Genomic DNA, 19,730 nt, shown 5'->3' on the forward strand with positions numbered 1-19,730 from the left:
AAGCTGTACTAGCAGTCCTTGCATTTAACTTTCAGTTAAAAAGTTGCCAGGTTCATGTAAGGATATTCTTGATGAAGCAATGAAAAAATTAATTTCATTAAATCTCAATGTTGAGTTGACAGCGTTTTCATATTCTATGTGCTAAAATGGGAAGTATTCCTGCTACCAACCAAAGTAAAATGCATGTCTCCAGGAAAAACACCTGTGCAATCATTTTATTTGCTTTTGCCAGCAAGGCTTATTAACAGACAAGCCTTGGTTATTCAAATTTGGGGAACTGACAGACATTTTTCTCAAAAGCGTATGAAATGAGCTTGTTGCTTTAAAGAAAATATACAAGAACACAGGATGGGGTTGAATATTTTCTTCATATATTTCAACAAAAATAACATATCACAACAGACTGAAGGCAGACACATATATGATAATCTGGCTTCAATTAAGCCAGACATTAAAGAAATTTTCAAAAATGTCCAATGATGTCATTCTTCTCATTAGTTTTAAAAAGTACCCCTTTTTGTTGCTGTTGTTGTTGAGACAGGATCTCATTGTCATCCAGGCTGGAGTGCAGTCACTGTAGCCTCAACCTCCCAGATTCAGGTGATCCTCCCACCTCAGCCTCACAAGTAGCTGGGACTATAGGTGTGCACCACCACTCCTGGCTAATTTTTGTATTTTTTTAGTAGAGATGGGGTTTCACCATGTTGTCCAGGCTGCTCTCGAACTCCTAAACTCAAGCAATCCACCCGACTCAGCCTCAGCCTCATAAAGTGCTGGGATTACGGGCATGAGCCACCATGCCGAGCCAAAAGCATACATTCTTATTTTAAAATATGCTATTCATTTTTGTGGTTTTGTTTTTTGATACAGAGTCTCGCTCTGTCGCCCAGGCTTGAATGCAGTGGTGTGATGTCAGCTCACTGCAACCGCCGCCTCCTGGGTACAAGCGATTCTCCTACCTCAGTCTCCAAAGTAGCTGGGATTACAGGCGCACGCCAGGTCGCCCAGCTAATTTTTGTATTTTTAGTAGAGGCAGGGTTTCAGCATGTTGGCCAGGCTGGTCTCGAACTCCTGACCTCAGGTGATCCGCCCACCTCAGCCTCCCAAAGTGCTGGGATGACAGGCGTGAGCCACTGCACCCAGCCTAAAAATATGCTATTTGTTAACATACAGTAAGTGTATTGACAACTACACGTTTTTAATTTCTGACAAAGCAAGTACCAATTGATATAAACTGCATTAAAAGGCTCTTTGGGCTCCTAAATAATTTTTTAGAGTCTGTCCTAAGAGCAAAATGTTTAAGAATCAGTGTTTATACCATTACCAAATTCCTTAATACAGGCTATTTGGGTAAACAGAAATGTCACTCAGTACTCATTTTATGTTCTTTCCGTCACACACTTAAGAGCAAATAACTTCACTGTCAATATTCTAGCTTAATCAACCTTTTTTGAAACACGCTTCTCACCATCCCCTTTGAGAATATGAGTAAGGTACCAATTCTCCAGAAAACTCTTGCACACTGCAGAATTCATGCAAGTTCTGAGTCCAAGGACTCTGTCCTTTGGTCTATTCCACTAGACACTGGTATAAAATCCTGGTAATAGCAGTGAGGTATCGGTATTTTACATATCCAGTTTTTAACCACTGTATTCCAAAGAATAGAGAGTCACAAATCAAATGATGACAAGCCGACCTATAAAACATAATTTACATGAATGAGTAAAATTCATGTTTTAAAACAAAACCCAAGCAATATTTTCAAGTAAAACAAGAATCACATCTCAGCTAAAATAAAAACAAATCCAAAAGGGTGAAAATTAAATCTGTTGCATCTTTTAAAACTGCTTAATTCACTCAATATTTCAAAATTAATTTGGAAATCACAGCTAAGAAAAACATATGTTCACAGATCTAATTTCTGTGAAAATGTAACACACTATTTTTAAATTCTACACGTTAATCAAGGAATCACAATTTTTCATCACTGCAAACGTCCTTTTCAATATGGCCTGGGTTATAATCAAAATGGAATAATCTACTACTATAGGTTCGTTTCTAAGAATAGAAGAGTTTAAGTATACAGCCCTCCATTTATGGTTTTGTGAATTTTTTTTTAACATTATCAAGGCTAAAAATTACCTTCCTCTTTGTTCCTTCTACATTCTTGAAAGCTTACTTAAGAAACATACTGGTGATTAACAATTTTTAGTTTTTATTTTCAACATCCACTCTTAAATTTAACGCACTTGCCGGGGGGGGGGGGGTGGATGGCAGGGGGAGAATATAAGCCCCTTTAAACATTTTTTTTCTAGTTATTTTTCCGGTTAAAGGAAACTAAATATGGCCTGAGAAGGACTCCGTACTTCAATATTTAAGTCCTTGTGGAGGATCCATAAGCTAACAGGTAGACAAGATTGAAAAACCTAACTATGGGTATGCGCCTGTAAATACAGCTGAGTCCTGGCAAACTCCAGCAGCCGTACTTTAACCATTCATACACTGCTGAGTGTTCAAACTGTGTTCAGCTAAGGCAAATGCTGACCTGTAACCAACCTGACTGTTTCTGTACCTCACTTCCGAGTTCTGGACATCACTTCCCCCCCTTTTTTTTTTTTTTGTCTATAAATCTTCTTCCACCACATAGCTGCACTGCAGTCTCTGAATCTCCCGTGATTCTTGGGGCTGCCCGATTCGCGAATTGTTCACTGCTCAATTAAACTCCTTTAAATTTAATTCAGCTGAAGTTTTTCTGTTAACATTCCAAATAATAACATTCCAAATAATAAAATGGTCTTTCCACCAATCCACTTTATTAAATCTTCACACAGTTACATTTTCTCTTCAGGTGCATTGTCTATAGGTTGATTTTGCTATATATTTAAGGCAAATAATAAAGCAACATCTATACTTTTAAAAAATCAGTGACACATACACACATTCTGTTTCTCTCACAATCACACAACACCCACGCATATCCCTAACAAGGTACAAGAATAAACCTTGGAAGATTCATATTTTGCTCAGCACCTCTCACCTTAATTCCTCTAATACAAAAATTTTACCAGTTTAATCATTTGGAAGAGGAAAAGAGGAACTACATCTTCAAAATGGACACAATTTATGTGAAACAAAATATGGAGAAAACTTATCTATAAAATTTCTTCAGTGTTTTTCAGTTTAAAAACACATCAATAATTATCTTGAGAATAAGTTAAAGTACACATTTTCAGAAACAGCAACCAGTAAGCTCATTTCCACAGTACTCAAAATCAAGAGGCAAACTAAATACATCTTGTAAGACGACCCATAAAAATAAAAATAAAATCAGTATTAATTTAGCCATTTAGTTTCAAAGTTATAGTTATAAAGCTAATTTTGCATTCAAGTGACAAAACCCTATCTACCATCAAAAACCAAACTGTGGCCAAAGATCTTCATATACAGCTTTTCCTTTTTTTAACCCATTTATGCCGAAGGTTGCAAACTTTTTTTGTAAAAAATCAGACCTTGGCAATGACCTGGAGCAGGATATAAATAACTCCCACAAGCTTAGTGTTCCAATAATGGAACACTAGGCACAACTGGGTTAATGAGACAAGGTCTTGCTCTGTTGCCCAGGCTGGAATGGCGGTGTGATCATAGCTCACTGTTGCCCTAAACTTCCAGGCCCATGCAATCCCTCTGCCTCAGCCTCCTGAGTAGGTAGGACTACAGGCAGGTACTACCACACTCAGCTAGTTTTTAAAATTTTTTTGAAGAGACAAGGTCTTGCTATGTTGTACAGGCTCATCTCAAACTCCTGACCCCAAGTGATCTTCCCACCTCAGCCTCCCAAAGCGCTGGGATTACAGATGTGAGTCACTGCACCTGGCCCATATACAGTTCTTAAAAGTGAATTCCAGATAAACAGATATACACATGCACAGCAATAACAGTCTGCACATGAAGACCACTCAATGCGGAAAGAACAGACTCTTCAACAAATGGTGCTAAGACAACTGGGTAACCACATGCAGAAAAATGAGGCTGGACCCCTTCCTCCTCATACCTTATACAAAAATAAACTTAAAATCGACAACCTACATAAGAGCTGAAATCATAAAACTCTTAGAAGATAACATACAGGTAAATCTTCATGACCTTGGGTATGACAACAGATTCTTAGATATAACACCAAAAAAGCACATACAACAAAAGAAAAAACTGTAAAATGAACTTCAAAATTAAAAACTTTTCTGCATCAAATGACATTATCAGGAAAATGAAAAGACAACCTGCAGAATGGAAGAAAATATTAACAAATCTGATAGGGATCTAGTACCTGGAATATATACAACAACAAAAATAAACTACTTGATTATAAAATGAGCGAAAGATTTTAATAGAATCTCTCAAATAAAATATACAAAAGGTCAACAAGAATATGAAAAGACGCTCAACATCATTCATAAGGAGAATGCAAATAAAAACGAGGCACAACTTCACACCCACAAGGATGGCTAATGATAAAAAGTTAAAAACAACAACAACTAACAAGTACTGGAAAATATGTGGAGAAATTGAAATCCTTGTACAATGCTGGTGGGAATATAAAATGGTATCTTTTCTATGAAAACTGTTTGGAGATTTCTCAAAAAGTTAAACATAGAATTACCATACAACTCAGCAATTCCACTCATAGGTAGAAACCAAAAAGAAGTGAAAACTAGTACTTCAAATAATATGTACACCCATGATCACAGCAGCATTATCCACAATAGCCAAAAAGTGAAAACAACCCAAATGTCTACCAACAAATGAATGGATGAACAAATCCTGGTGTATAGATACAATGAAATATTATGCAGCCATAAAAAGGAATGGAATGTTGGGCCAGGCACAGTGGCTCACAGCTGTAATCCCAGGACTCTGGGAGGCCGAGGCGGACAGATCACTTGAGGTCAGGAGTTGGAGACCAGCCTGGCCAACATGTTGTGGAATCCCACCTCTACTAAAAATCCAAAAATTAGCCGGGCACAGGGGCATGTGCCTGGGGTCCTAGTGACTCAGGAGGCTGAAGCAGGAGAATCGTTTGAAGCCAAGAGGTGGAGGCTGCAGTGCACCGAGATCGTGACACGGCACTTCAGCCTGGGCGACAGAGTGAGACTTGAATGTTGATCCATGCTGCAATATGGATGAACCTCAGAAAGGTCATGCAAAGTGAAAGAAGCCAGACACAAAAGGTCATGTGTTATATAATTGCATTTACATGACATATCTAGAATAGGTAAATCAACAGAGACAAAAATGCATATTGGCTCCCAGGAGTTGGGGGAGGGGGAAATAGGGAGCAGCTGCTTAATGGGTAGAGTTTCCTACTGGGGTGACAAAACATCTTGGAACTAGACAGAAGTGGTGGCTGCACAGCACTGCAAATGTATTAAATGCCACTGAACTGTTCACTCGTAAAATGGTGAATTTCATATTATGTGAATATAACCTCAATTAAAAAAAAAAAAACAGTTTGCACAGATGTCTTATTAGCTAGTCTATACATCTCCACTTCGGCCAAGGAATGCTCTCCACAGCTCCATGATCCCCACTAAAACTCTAAAGCCTCCCTGGCTCACAGCCTGGGTGCAGCTGGAGACAAAACACAGGATCAAAAATGTCCAGCCAGACACGGTGGCTCATGCTTGTAATCCCAGTACTTTGGGAGGCCGAGGTGTGTGGATCACTTGAGGCCAGCAGTTGGAGACCAGCCTGGCCAACATGGTGAAATCCTGTCTCTACTAAAAATACAAAAGTCAGCTGGGCATGGTGGCGCATGCCTGTAATCCCAGCTACTCGGGTGGCTCAGGCATGTGAACTCAGGAGGTGGAGGCTACAATGAGCCAAGATGGCGCCACCACGCTCCAGCCTGGGCGACAGAGTGAGACTCCATCCAAAAAGAAAAAAAAAGTCCTACAAAAAGAAACAGTAAGAATATACATTTACATAAATATTGAAATTTTATGCTAGAGACAAAAACGCTAGAGAAAAGTATACACTAAAACTTCCTTAACAAAATTCAAAAACAAATGAAGGTAAAGCCTTCTGCAAACCCAAGCAGTGGCAAATATTCAAGTCTGCATTACCTTCACCAATGTTAGAAAATAGCAGGCAACATATGACTTCCTCCTAAATTTCAAATTTCCAACTACAAAGGAGAACCACATAGAATCTTTCTAAAAACACCTACCCATATTCCGTGTTTGAGACACTGTAGGCAGTCTATTACTTTTGCAAGGGCTGACTCTTAATGCAAATAAAATTATAATACTGGCACTGTTAAGAATGTTAAAAACAAAAAAGTCTTTATTCTCAGCTACTTGCTACATACTTTACTCAGCACCAAAGTGTACTAGATGCTACATGCTAACACAAAACATAAAGGAATAGTGTTTCTTGCCTTTTAGAGTGAATATTCTAAGAAGAACAAAGTGGAAATAACACAGTAATTTCCAAAAAGATATGGTACTACATATTCAACACTATAAGAATAATTTGAGGACATGACGCTCACATCTTTCCTGTAGTGGACCCAAGCTAACTGGGTGAAAAAATTCAGCTAAGGAGGCATTCTTCCAGATATGAAAGACCAACTCAAGTATGCTCAAGAAAAATAAATTTTTGGAAGGATTCAAACTATCTTTCCTTAAAAAGACTTTGGTCAGACTATTCTTTGTGTGTGTGTGTGTGGTGGAGTCTCACATTGTCGCCCGGGCTGGAGTGCAATGGCGCTATCTTGGCTCACTGCAACCTCCACCTCCCGGGTTCAAGCGATTCTCCTGCTTTAGCTTCCCAAGTAGCTGGGATTACAGGCCCCCACCACCATGCCCGGGTAATTATTATTTTTTTTTTTTTTTGTATTTTTAGTAGAGATGGGGTTTCACTATGGTGGCCAGGCTGGTCTCGAACTCCTGACCTCATGATCTGCCCATCTCGGCCTCCCAAAGTGCTGGGATTACAGACATGAGCCACTGCACTGGGCCAACTATTCCCTCCCTCCCTTCTTTCTTTTTTTTTGAGATGGAGTCTCGCTCTGTCGTCCAGGCTGGAGTGCAATGGCGCGATCTCGGCTCACTGCAACCTCTGCCTCCCAGGTTCAAACAATTCTCGGCCTCCCTAAGTGCTAGGATTACAGGCGTGAGCCACCACGCCCAACCAGGCCAGACTATTCTTAACAGAAAATCTAGCTAATGAATGTGCAATACAAATAAGCAAAGTTGGTAGGCCCATAGAATGCTGAGGACTGTTGCTGTTTTAGTGAGAGTGTCCATGAGGCACTATGCCTGGCACTGTCAATATCTGCTACCATCCCCAGCACTTTGGGAGTCCGAGGCGGGTGGATCACTTGAGTTCAGGAGTTTCAGACCAGCCTGATCAACATGGCAAAACCCCGTCTCTACTAAAAATACAAAAATTAGCCGAATGTGGTGGTGCACGCCTGCAATCCCAGCTTCTTGGGAAGCTGAGGCAGGAGAATTGCTTGAGCCACGGAGGCGGAGGTTGCAGTGAGTCAAGATTGCGCCACTGCACTCCAGCCTGGGTGGCAGGGCGAGACTGTCTCAAAAAATAAAAATTAAAATCAAAAAAATCTGTTACCATTAATACTCAATAGTCCTATTTTTCCTATTGTAAAATCCACCATGCTAATTGCAGAAGGTATATTAGAAGTCAACTGGAGCCATTCATTATTAACAATCACTTAAGAGGCAGTTTCATTCAAGCAAGCTTTTATAAATCCCAACTGTATTCTACCCCAGAAAGGCAGCAGTCAACATCCTTAAACATACTAACTTAATAATCAAGTGATCTAAGTCTTCACACAAGTCAATGAAGAAAACATTTAACAAAATAGAATCAAAGAAAGTATTTTACCTCACCACTAAAGAGCACCTTTGAAACTAGTGGCTATGCTTTTAGAGAAGGGCTGTTAAAATAGCTAGGCTTACAATTATATAAAACACATTTCTCTAGCTCTTTAACAAGGTGTCACAAGCGATTATTACATGCCTTTGTGAAATTAAGAGCTGGTATGTATGGCTAAGGAACCCTGTTGATCCCTCTGTAAATGTCATGCAGTCCACATAAAGGAACCAAGAGACAGAAATGTCAAGACAAGTTCACGTGCCATCCTAATGAGGAACTAAGACTAGAAACCAAGTCTTTAAAAAAAAAAAAAAAGATGTCCATTATTTAATGGCATCATTTTCCCCTAGTTTCTCAAGGCAAAAAAAAAAAAAAAGGTTAACTGGATACAGTGGCTCACACCTGTAATCTAAGTACTTTAGGAGGCTGAGGCAGGAGGATCGCTCCAGCCCAGGAGTTCAAGACAACATAGCGAGACCTCATGCCTACAAAAAGTTAAAAAATTAGTCAGGCACAGTAGCAGTAGCGCCTACCTGTAGTCACAGCTACCTGGGATACTGATGCAGGGGGATCACCTGAGCCCAGGAGGTCAAGGGTGCAGTGAGCCTAGATCGCACAACTGCACTCCAGCCTAAACAAGAGAAGACCCTGTCTCTTTGGTGTATGTGCTTGGCTGAGAAGCCAACAGGGCGAAGCTACCATCTGTGGGACTACGACTGAAGGCTTCTTAAGTCAGAATCCTGCCCAGGCGGAAAAACAGGGCAATGCTGAGGGGCCTCGGATAGCCTTGGCTACCGTCCCCTGCCGGCGGGACACTCTGCCCTACCGCACACGGGGACACGGGTCTGGTGCGGAGAGCCATCATCCTGGAAAACAAGGTGTGGCAGTAAAGGTGGCCACCCCCTCTCCTGTCACGCAACACACGTTCATGGGGAACCTGGCACTAAACCTTTCATAGATGACCTGCTTTGGGGTCAAGGTTTCATAGGCAGCAGAGTAGCTCCCTCGGTGCAATCTACTGAAATCATCAGCCCTTGACACAAGGGTTTGTTAACAAGCAAAAAACAAAAATAAATAAAACAAGTTTTTTAAAAAACAAATTAAAAAAAAAAACGAAAAAATGATGTTTAAAAAGTCATCCTTGACTTTCCTCTTAATTCATACCCTATCATTAAATCCAATCAACTCTACATTCAAAATAAGTCCTTAATCTGACCACCTCATCTCCTCTACTAAGACCACCTGGCCAAGCCACGTTACAACCCACCAACTAGACTATTGCAACAGCATGCTCTCTAGTCTCCTAGCTTTCACTCTTACCACTCTATAATCCATTCCCCATATGGTGGCCAGAGTGACTTTTTAAAATTTGAAAGAAAGCTGCGGAAAGGCATAGTACAAAGAACTTTTTCATACTGCTTTGAAGTACATTATCTTCTCCATTATTTATAGTAATCCTGAGAAATAACTATAGTAAGTTTACTTTCTTTTTCATGGATAGACAACGCTCAGAGAAGTGCACTGATTTGCCCAATATTACACAGCGAATAATTGGCAAGATCATGACTGGCCTTCTAAATACTATCAATTATGCCATTCAAGTCCCTCTGCATGTATGCCACTTATTAATCACCCTCATAAATCCTAACAGCCTTTCAATGCCCAGAATTACAGGAATGTTTCAAAAGAACAGCTAGAGGTACAGAAACACTATGATTTTCAACCCGACCTACAAATTTCTTTCCTGCTAAAAGCATAATGCATGCTCTGACTACAGGTCTACCACATGGCAAACGTTTTTGTAAAGAATTAAAGGTGGCCCGGCGCGGTGGCTCACGCCTGTAATCCCAGCACTTTGGCAGGTGGAGGCAGGTGGATCACCTGAGGTCAGGAGTTCAAGACCAGCCTGACCAACATGGTGAAATCCGGTCTCTACTAAAAATACAAAAAATTACCCAGGAGTGGTGGTGGGAGCCTGTAATCCCAGCTACTCAGGAGGCTGAGGCAGGAGAAGCACTTGAACCCAGGAGGTGGAGGCTGCAATAAGCTGAGATCGTGCCATTGCACTCCAACCAACCTGGGCGACAAGAGCAAAACTCCGTATCAAAAAAAAAATTCAAGTTATAAGCAAAAGAGCCCCGATAATGAGCAATTTAGCAGCATATTCCATGAGGCTGCAAGCTACAGCATGCCAGCTGTATTTGTTAGAACATATGGAGCTACAAATGGCCTTTACATTTTTGTTTTAATGGTTGGGGAAAAAATCAATGGAATATTTCATGACACCTAAAAATTCTTAGTTAATTCAAAGTTCTGTGTCCATAAACGAACTTTGATTGGAACACAATCATGCTCATTTGTTTATCTATGGTCCATGGCTGCTTCCACACTACAATGGCAGAGTTAAGCAGTTGCAACAGAGGTCACTTGGCCTGAAAGGTCTAAATTATTTATCTGGTCCTTTACAGAAGTTTGCTAACCACTGCCAATCTCTTGGTTTTGTACCTCTGGCCAGCATCCTGACCTCTCTCCTCCCTGCCAAGTGCAGGTGAAGCTTTCCCCTAGCACCTGATACTTCTCCCACCACTTTACACCGCATTTTGAGATGAATTAATTGTTACGCATCTGACTCCACAGCCAGATAACAAGATAACAAGATGCTGAAGGGTGAGGCCCACATGTCCTGGTTTATTACTACATCCCCAGGGCCTAGCAATGCCCATTTATAGTAGGTGCCCAATATTAGCTGAATGAATGAAAGAACACAAGATACTTAATACAGATTAGCTTATCTAAACAACTCTAAAATTTATAGGAGTTTTTTTGTTTTTGTTTTTGTTTTTTGAGACGGAGTCTCGCTCTGTCACCCAGGCTGGAGTGCAGTGGCATGATCCCGGCTCACTGCAAGCTCCACCTCGCAGGTTCACGCCATTCTCCTGCCTCAGCCTCCCGAGTAGCCGGGACTACAGGAAGCCACCACCATAGCAGGCTAATTTTTATATCTGTAGTAAAAACGGGGTTTCAATTCTGACCTCAAGTGATCAGCCCACCTTGGCCTCCCAAAGTGCTGGGATTACAGGCGTGAGCCACAATGCCCAGTCTATAGGAGTTTATTCTAGAAGATACCAAAAATACAGATTATCAGACTTCCAGGGGAGACATACAAATGACTCTATCCCTGGGCTCACTCCAATCAAAATCCCCAACTGCATCCAAAATGGATCAGGGCAGGAGGGTAGATTGCAGAGTGGAAGGAGTAATAAATCAATATGCAGCCCAATGTATTTTTTAAAACACTTTTTAAAGGCCGGGGGCAGTGGCTCACACCTGTAATCTCAGCATTTTGGGAAGCCGAGGCGGGTGGGTCACTTGAAGTCAAGAGTTTGAGACCAGCCTGGCAAACATGGTGAAACCTCGTGTCTACTAAAAATACAAAAAATTAGCCAGGTGTGGTGGCAGGCGACTGTAATCCCAGCTATTCAGGAGGCTGAGGCAGGAGAATCATTTGCACCTGGGAGGTAGAGGTTGCAGTGAGCTGCGATCAGGCCACTGACTTCAGCCTCAGTGACAGAGCCAGGCTCTGTCTCAAAAAAAAAAAAAAAAAAAAAGGCCAGGCGCAGTGGCTCACGCCTGTAATCCCAGCACTTTGGGAGGCCGAGACGGGTGGATCACAAAGTCAGGAGATCGAGACCATCCTTGCTAACACGGTGAAACCCCATCTCTACTAAAAATACAAAAAAATTAGCCAGGCACAGCGGCGGGCACCTGTAGTCCCAGCTACTCAGGAGGCTGAGGCAGGAGAATGGTGTGAACCCGGGAGGCAGAGCTTGCAGTGAGCCGAGATTGTGCCACTGCACTCCAGCCTGGGCGACTGAGCAAGACTCTGTCTCCAAAAAAAAAAAAAAAAAAATTTAATAGAAACTCAGCCGGATGCAGTGACATGTACCTGTAATCTCAGACACTCAGGAGGCTGACGTGGGAGGATCACCTGAGGCCAGGTGTTCAAGGCCAGCCTGGGCAACATAGCGAAACCCTATCCCTTAAAAAATAAAATAAGTATTTTTAAATAAGTAAATAGAATAAGAACTGCAAGTTCCAGTCTCAGATGTGAGATAAGAGTTTACATATTACTGATCTATAGGGCCAGTTTTAACCACCTCCCCCAAATTTTTTTCTCCCACATTGCCTGAATCTTTATATATTTCACCATGTCACACTGCCTATTAGTCATCTAATTTATTCTCTCACCCTAAAAGAAAGCTCTTTTCTAAAATACAAATAGATCTGAAAAATCAAAGAAGATAACAAAATATCATGTACTAATGTGGATGGATAAGGTAGTTTCGAGAGGAAGAGAAGAGTGGGTATTAAAAGAAGATGAAGACCTCAAGGACTGAGACAGACCTAGTTAAGATTCTGAAACAGAGCAGGGAAAACTAAGAATGCTGGGAAACAAACACAAAAATTAGCCCGGCATGGTGGTGAACGCATGGAATCTCAGCTACTCCGGAGGCTGAGGTGGGGAGAATCACTTGAACCTGGGAGGTGGAGGCTGCAGTGAGCCGAGATCGCACCACCGCACTCCAGCCTGGGCGACAGAGTGAGACTCCGTCTCAAAAAAAAAAAAAAAAATAGAAGGCTAGGAAACAGAACAAAGAGCAGCAGAAGATGGGAAAGGGTACAGAAAATGAAGTGACACCCAATTCAGCATTTTTCCCCATTTTCTCCTGTAGAAAAACAGAAGAAAGGGCTCATCTCCGTGGCTTAAGAACGCCCGGCATGGTGGCTCATGCCTATAATCCCAGGACTTTAGGAGGCCGAGATGGGCAAATTATTTGAGGCCAGGAGTTCGAGACCAGCCTGGCCAACATGGTGAAACCCCATCTCTACTAAAAAAAAATACAAAAATTAGCCGTGTGTGGTAGCATACACCTCTAATCCCAGCTACTCGGGAGACCGAGGCAGGAGAATCGCTTGAACACAGGAGGCAGAGGTTGCAGTGAACCGAGATCACGTCCCGGCACTCCAACCTGGGCAACAGAGCGAGACTCTGTCTCAAAAAAATTAAAAATTAAAATAAAATAGCCAGGCGCGATGGCTCACACCTGTAATCTCAGCACTTTGGGAGGCCACGGGAGGATCACAAGGTCAAGAGATTGAGACCATCCTGGCTAACACGGTGAAACCCCATCTCTACTAAAAATACAAAAAAATTAGCCAGGCGTGGTGGCGGGTGCCCGTAGTCCCGGCTACTCAGGAGGCTGAGGCAGAATGGCGTCAACCCAGGAGGCGGAGCTTGCAGTGAGCCGAGATCGCGCCACTGCACTCCAGCCTGGGTGACAGAGCGAGACTGTCTCAAAAATAAATAAATAAATTAAAATAAAATATAAAAAATAAAATAAAATAAAACCAGTAACAACATGAGAATTGACTCCTGTCTCCATTTCTATTCATTCCATAGCTAGAAATCTTTATAATGGTTGGGAAAAAAGGAGAGCAGGAGTAGCAAACATTAACAACAGGGGAAATAAACATTCGCCTTAATACTGACATGACTCTTCCTAGAAAACCCAAGGAAATTAATTTGAAACTACCAGAATTAATGAATTCGATAATTTGTTAGATTAAAAGGGCATCCATACTTTACAGTAAGAAGGATTCTAAAACTGCACCGATGCCAGCAACACTAAGATTAAAAAGTGGTGGCAAGAGGGTCACGTGCAGTGGCTCCTGCCTGTAATCTAGGTGCTTTCCGAGGCCAAGGCAGGAGGACTGCTTGAGGCCAGAAGTTTGAAACCAGCCTAGGCAATACAGTGAGACACCTGTCTCTATTAAAAAAAAAAAAAAGAAAAAGAAAATAAATTAGCCAGCATGGCTGTGTATGCCTATAGTTCCAGCTACTCAAGAGGCTGAGAAAAGGAGGGTCCCTTGAATCCAGAAATTTGAAGCTACAGTGAGCTGTGATTCTGCCACTGCATTCCAACCCAAGTGACAAAGCGAGACTCTGAGTCTTAATTAAAAGAAAAAAAAAAGAAGGCCGGGCACGATGGCTCACGCCTATAATCCCAGCACTTTGGGAGGCCGAGGTGGGTGGTTCACTTGAGGTCAGGAGTTTGACAACAGCCTGACCATCATGGTGAAACCCCATCTCTACCGAAAATATTTTTTTAAAAGATTAGCTGGGTGTGGTGGTGCATGACTGTAATCCCAGCTACGTGGGAGGCTGAGGCAGGAGAATCACTTGAACCTGGGAGGCAGAGGTTGCAGTGAGCCAAGATTGTGCCATTGCACTCCAGCCTGGGCGACAGAGCGAGACTCCATTTCAAAAAAAAAGAGGTGATGACAAACAAAATACAAATTGAGTACTAATAAATAGACTAAAATAGTATTTCTCTAGTCAGATTTAAATGTTAAATCCTTAACCACAAACGATAAAATGATACGTAATAAATGTACTTAAAACAAATAGTTATTACACAATTAATCTGGATCATATTTCATACTATATTCAACAAAAAAGTTCAGATATATCAAAGAGTTACAAATAAAAAATAATCCATAACATAAACTATTGATCCTAAAACCATATCCTGGCTTTGGGAGAGAGAAGGAGAAAAAATAATTTCTGAGTAAAGAGACAAGAGAGATGAATAGTAAACTTAAATGAGTTCTGACATACAAAACTTAAACCTTTGCAAAGTTCACTCCTTCAATAACTACTTTTTAAATACATACGACATTTCACACACTGTGCTTAGGCCCTGATTTTTCAGAGTTTGAATAAAGCACATATGAGCCCTCACCTCACAGAACTGAAATCTACCGGAAAACACAGTAAATAGCACAAAAAGCGTACGGAAAGTTGCAATAAATAAGTACTAGAGGAAAAGACACATATCTCCAAGGGAACACGAACTTAGGAGGGACCACAGATGGAACGGTCATGAAAGTCTCCAAGGCATGACATCAAAGCTGACGACAGAAGGAAGAACTCGTACCTTGGCCAGGCACAGTGGCTCAGACCTATAATCTCAGCACTTTGGGAGGCCAAGGCAGGTGAATCACATGAGACCAGGAGTTTGAGACCAGCCTGGACAACAGGGTGAAGCCCCATTTCTAAAAGAAAAAAAGAAAAAGAAAAAAAGAACACATGCCAACCAGATGAAGACTGGGGAAAGCCAGCAGCACAAAGGCCCAAAGCAGGTAAAAGAGGACCAACCTTAGTGACACCAACAAAACAAGGGCGAATAATAAAAGGCAATATTCTAAAGCACCAAGAAAAACACAGCTTCCCACACAACAAATCATCAACAAAGGGAAATGTACATTCCTCACTGCCACCTGAAAAAACTAAACAAAACGTGAAGCCAAAAGCTGAAGGGGATGAAGCAAAACAAGTACATATATACAATCAACAGAACTGTAAATTTGGTTGCTCTTTCTAAAAGACAATCTGAAAATAATGATAGAAACTAGCATTGCTCATAACTTTGGACTCAGATTCCAAATACCTTCTATTTCCAAAAAAAAATTACTCTTCCTAACCTTAAAACTAACTGCACAAAAGATATCCACAGGAGGAGAAAACAGTGATATTTAAAAAATAAGTGCTCGCTTTGTAGGCCAGGCGCAGTGTCTCATGCCTGTAATCTCAGCACTTTGTGAGGTCAAGGTGGTTGGATCACCTGAGGTCAGGAGTTCAAGACCAGACTGGCCAACATGGTGAAACCCTATCTGTACTAAAAATACAAAACTTAGCAAGGTGTGGTGGTGGGTACCTGTTAAGACCAGCTACTAGGACGGCTGAGGCAGGAAGATAGCTTGAACCTGAGAGGTGGAGGTTGCAGTGAGCACATATCATGCCACCACACTCCAGCCCGGGTGACAGAGTGAGACTCTATCTCAAAAAAAAAAAAAAAAAAAAAAAAGTAAGTGCTTGCTTCAGCAGCATATATACTAAAATTGGAACAATACAGAAAAGATTAGCATGGCCCCTGCCCAAGGATGACTCACAAATTCATGAAGTGTTCTAGTAATTTTTTACATAAAAAAATAAGGCCGGGCGTGTTGGCTCACACCTGTAATTCCAGCCCTTTGGGAGGCCAAGGTGGGTAGGTCACGAGGTCAGGACTTGGAGACCAGCCTGGCCAACATGGTAAAACCCTCTCTCTACTAAAAATACAAAAATTAGCTGGGCGTGGTGGCACTCGCCTGTAATCCCAGCTACTTGGGAAGCTGAGGCAGAAGAATAGCTTGAACCCGGGAGGTGGAGGTTGCAGTGAGCCCAGATCGTGCCACTGCACTCCAGCCTGAGCGAGAGAGTGAGACTCCGTCAAACAAACAAACAAATAAATAAATAGAAACAACCAAAAAGCCTAAAACTATGGATGTAAATTGTGATGTATGAAATGTTACATTGGAAATTATAACAATATAGGTTGGATAATACCCAGAAATGTTGATTGTAACAAATATTAATAACATTTAGCAGTTTGTGTATACAGATAATATACAAAACAAAGACCTTCAAAAATTTCTAATCTGAAGTGACAAATTTAATTAATGTTTAGTAATCATGGATTGCTCTGCTCAGGATTATGTTCAACTGTATACAGTATTTTTAATTCAAACAATACATGAGAGAACAAAGAGTATTTTAACATTTATCCCTCATAAATGAAAACTGCTAATATTACAAAAAATAGCTCCATATTCCCTGAAAAGTATGTCCTGAGAGCCAATCTCTTTCCTACTTTCCAGTAGTAGTTACTTTCTGCTCCCTGCTAGTTCATTTTGTACAGTTTTATGAGGGAGAGAGAGACAGAAGAGAATACACATATACATTTATTAACAATATTTGGTAATGAGCTTTTGGAAAATGTTTATAAACAGTATCATGCTTTATGTACCATTTACCATTCTAGCCTAATGCTGTAATAACTGATCTAAATACCAACTAATATACTATATTTATACCATTATAACATATAAATATACACAGATTTCTTCCAGTCATTTATATCAGAAAATGCTATATTTCTGAGTTTGTTTTTGTTTTGTTTTGTTTTGTTTTGTTTGAGACAGAGTTTCGCTCTTGTTGCCCAGGCTGGAGTGCAGTGGCGCGATCTCAGCTCACTGCAACCTCCGCCTTCCGGTTTCAAGTCATTCTCCTGCCTCAGCCTCCCAAGTAGCTGGGATTAAAGGCGCCCACCTAATTTTATTTTATTTTTTATTTTTTGAGACAGAGTCTCACTCTGTTGCCAGGCTGGAGTGCAGTGGCGCAATCTCGGCTCACCATAACCTCCATCTACTGGGTTCAAGCAATTCTTCTGCCTCAGCCTCCCAAGTAGCTGGGACTATAGGCACACGCCACCATGCCTGGCTAATGTTTGTATTTTTAGTAGAGATGGGGTTTCACCACATTGGCCAGATGGTCTCATCTCTTGACCTCGTGATCCACCCACCTTGGCCTCCCAAAGTGCTGGGATTACAGGCGTGAGCCACCACGCCCGGCCAACGCCTGGCTAATTTTTGTATTTTTAGTAGAGTCGGGGTTTCACCATGTTGGCCAGGCTGGTCTCGAACTCCGACCTCATGATCCACCCGCCTTAGCCTCCCAAAGTGCTGGGATTACAGGCATGAGCCACTGCGCCTAGCCCTGATGTTTCTGGTATTAAAATACGTATACAGTTTGGCTGGGCACGGTGGCTCACATCTGTAATCCCAGTACTTTGGGAAGCTGAGGCAGGAGGATCACTTGAGGTCAGGAGTCCGAGACCAGCCTGACCAACATGGTGAAACCCAGTCTCTACTAAAAATGCAAAAAAATTAGCCAGGTATGGTGGCACACGCCTGTAATCCCAGCTACTCAGGAGGCTGAGGCGGGAGAATCACTTAAACTCGGGAGGCAGAGGTTGCAGTGAGCCAAGATCATGCCACTGCACTCCAGCCTTCCAGCCTGGGATACAGACCAAAAAAACAAAAACAAAAAAAAAATTAATTAACTTAAAGAACACTACTTATTGGCTGGGCGCAGTAGCTTATGCCTGTAATCCCAGCACTTTGGGAGGCCAAGGCGGGCAGATCACTTGAGGTCAGGAGTTCGATATCACTCTGGCCAACACGGTGAAACCCCGTCTCTACTACAAATACAAAAAAATTAGCCAGGTGTGGTGGCACATGCCTGTAATCCCAGCTAATCAGGAGGCTGAGGAAGGAGAATCGCTTGAACCCAGGAGGCAGAGGCTACAGTGAGCCAAGATCGCACCAATGCACTCCAGCCTGAGCAACAAGAGCAAGACTCCGTCTCAAAAAATAAATAAATAACACTTATTATCAAATAATTATTAAACTTCTAATAAAGGAAGACAAAAAATTCCCAATTCCATGACTGATTATTTATAGCCACAAGATAATAAAGCAAACAATTGCATTATCATTCAGTTTTTAAAAGAACTATGAGCAAATAATTCAATTATCAAAAATCAACTCATAGCTTTAAAATGAACCTTGGGCTGGATGTCGTGGCTCACATCTGTAATCCCAGCACTTTGGGAGACAGAAGCAGGAGAATTGGATGAGCCCAGGAGTTCCAGACCAGCCTGGGAAATACAGTGAGACCTCATTTCTACAAAACATTTTGAAAATTGGTCATGGTGTTGTCTGTCTCTAGTTCCAACTACTGGAGAGGCTGAGGTGGGAGTCTCGACTGAGCCCAGGAGGTGGAGGTTGCAGTGAGATGGTGCCACTGCACTCCAGCCCGGGTGACAGAACAAGACCATCTTTAAAAAAAAAAAAAAAAAAGCAGCCGGGCGCGGTGGCTCACATCTGTAATCCCAGCACTTTGGGAGGCTGAGGCAGGCAAATCACCTGAGGTCGGGAGTTCAAGACCAGGCTGACCAACATGGAGAAACCCCGACTCTACTAAAAAAAACAAAAAATTAGCCAAGCGTGGTGGCGGGCACCTGTAATCCCAGCTACTCAGGAGGCTGAGGCAGGAGAATTGCTTGAAGCCGGGAGGCAGAGGTTGCGGTGAGCCGAGGTCACGCCATTGCATTCCAGCCTGGGCAACTAGAGCAAAACTCCATCTAAAAAAAAAAAACTTTGCTTATCGTATAAAAATAAAATATATACCAAATTTTCAAATTAAATAACATTTACTAAAGCCAAAAGCACAAAATGTTTATTTATGAAAAAAATCAAATGTTATTTACGATTTATAGTATTTTTCTTGAACTTTTCTTAAAAATAAATTTGGATATTGATTTGTTGCCACCTACTGGTTAAATTCATATTTGAATGGCATTTCACATCAAATATTCACTACAGCTAATAGAAAACACAGAGAAAAAAAGTAATGTTCTTTTCTTTACAACGTTTTACTAAACTACTATGATAAATTCTGCTTTGGAAAAGTCTGTAAAGTTACCTCACAAAATGGTGGCTTGACTTTTGACAGTATCTTCACTCAAATTTTTCTTTAGTGTGTTGGGACTGTTTTAAAATACCATTATAATTTATTAGAAATATAAAACCTTTAATGAAAATACTTTCAAGATGTTATTTTTAAATTTACAACTCAAACATGTATATGTACCAGTTTTTCAGAATATTGGAGTTATATAGAATTTAGGGTATTACCATCTTTTTACAGTTGATTTCTTAGGACTGAAAACCAAAAAAAAAGTTCTCATTACATTTGTTGTTATACGTCTTAAGTAAATTTTACTCTATAGCAATCTCTCCTCTAAATTCCTTTTTCATACTACACATTGAGGAAAGAGTCTGTTGTCTTACTGAACTACTTTTAAAACTACTTCCAGATTTTAAAAGCA

At 41.2% G+C, this 19,730-nt stretch overlaps 1 protein-coding gene and 1 non-coding gene across 34 annotated transcripts in view; one reads left to right on the forward strand and one right to left on the reverse strand.

The window, feature by feature from the left end:
* Positions 1-19,730, reverse strand: part of SRPK2 (SRSF protein kinase 2) — a 288,551-nt gene that overhangs the window by 206,174 nt on the left and 62,647 nt on the right.
* Positions 15,829-15,935, forward strand: LOC112209982 (U6 spliceosomal RNA). The gene has a single exon (XR_002944952.1). It is a non-coding gene; the product is annotated as a U6 spliceosomal RNA (small nuclear RNA).

The sequence above is a fragment of the Pan troglodytes genome, chromosome 6 (assembly GCF_028858775.2).
Source record: "Pan troglodytes isolate AG18354 chromosome 6, NHGRI_mPanTro3-v2.0_pri, whole genome shotgun sequence".
Lineage (NCBI taxonomy): Eukaryota > Metazoa > Chordata > Mammalia > Primates > Hominidae > Pan > Pan troglodytes.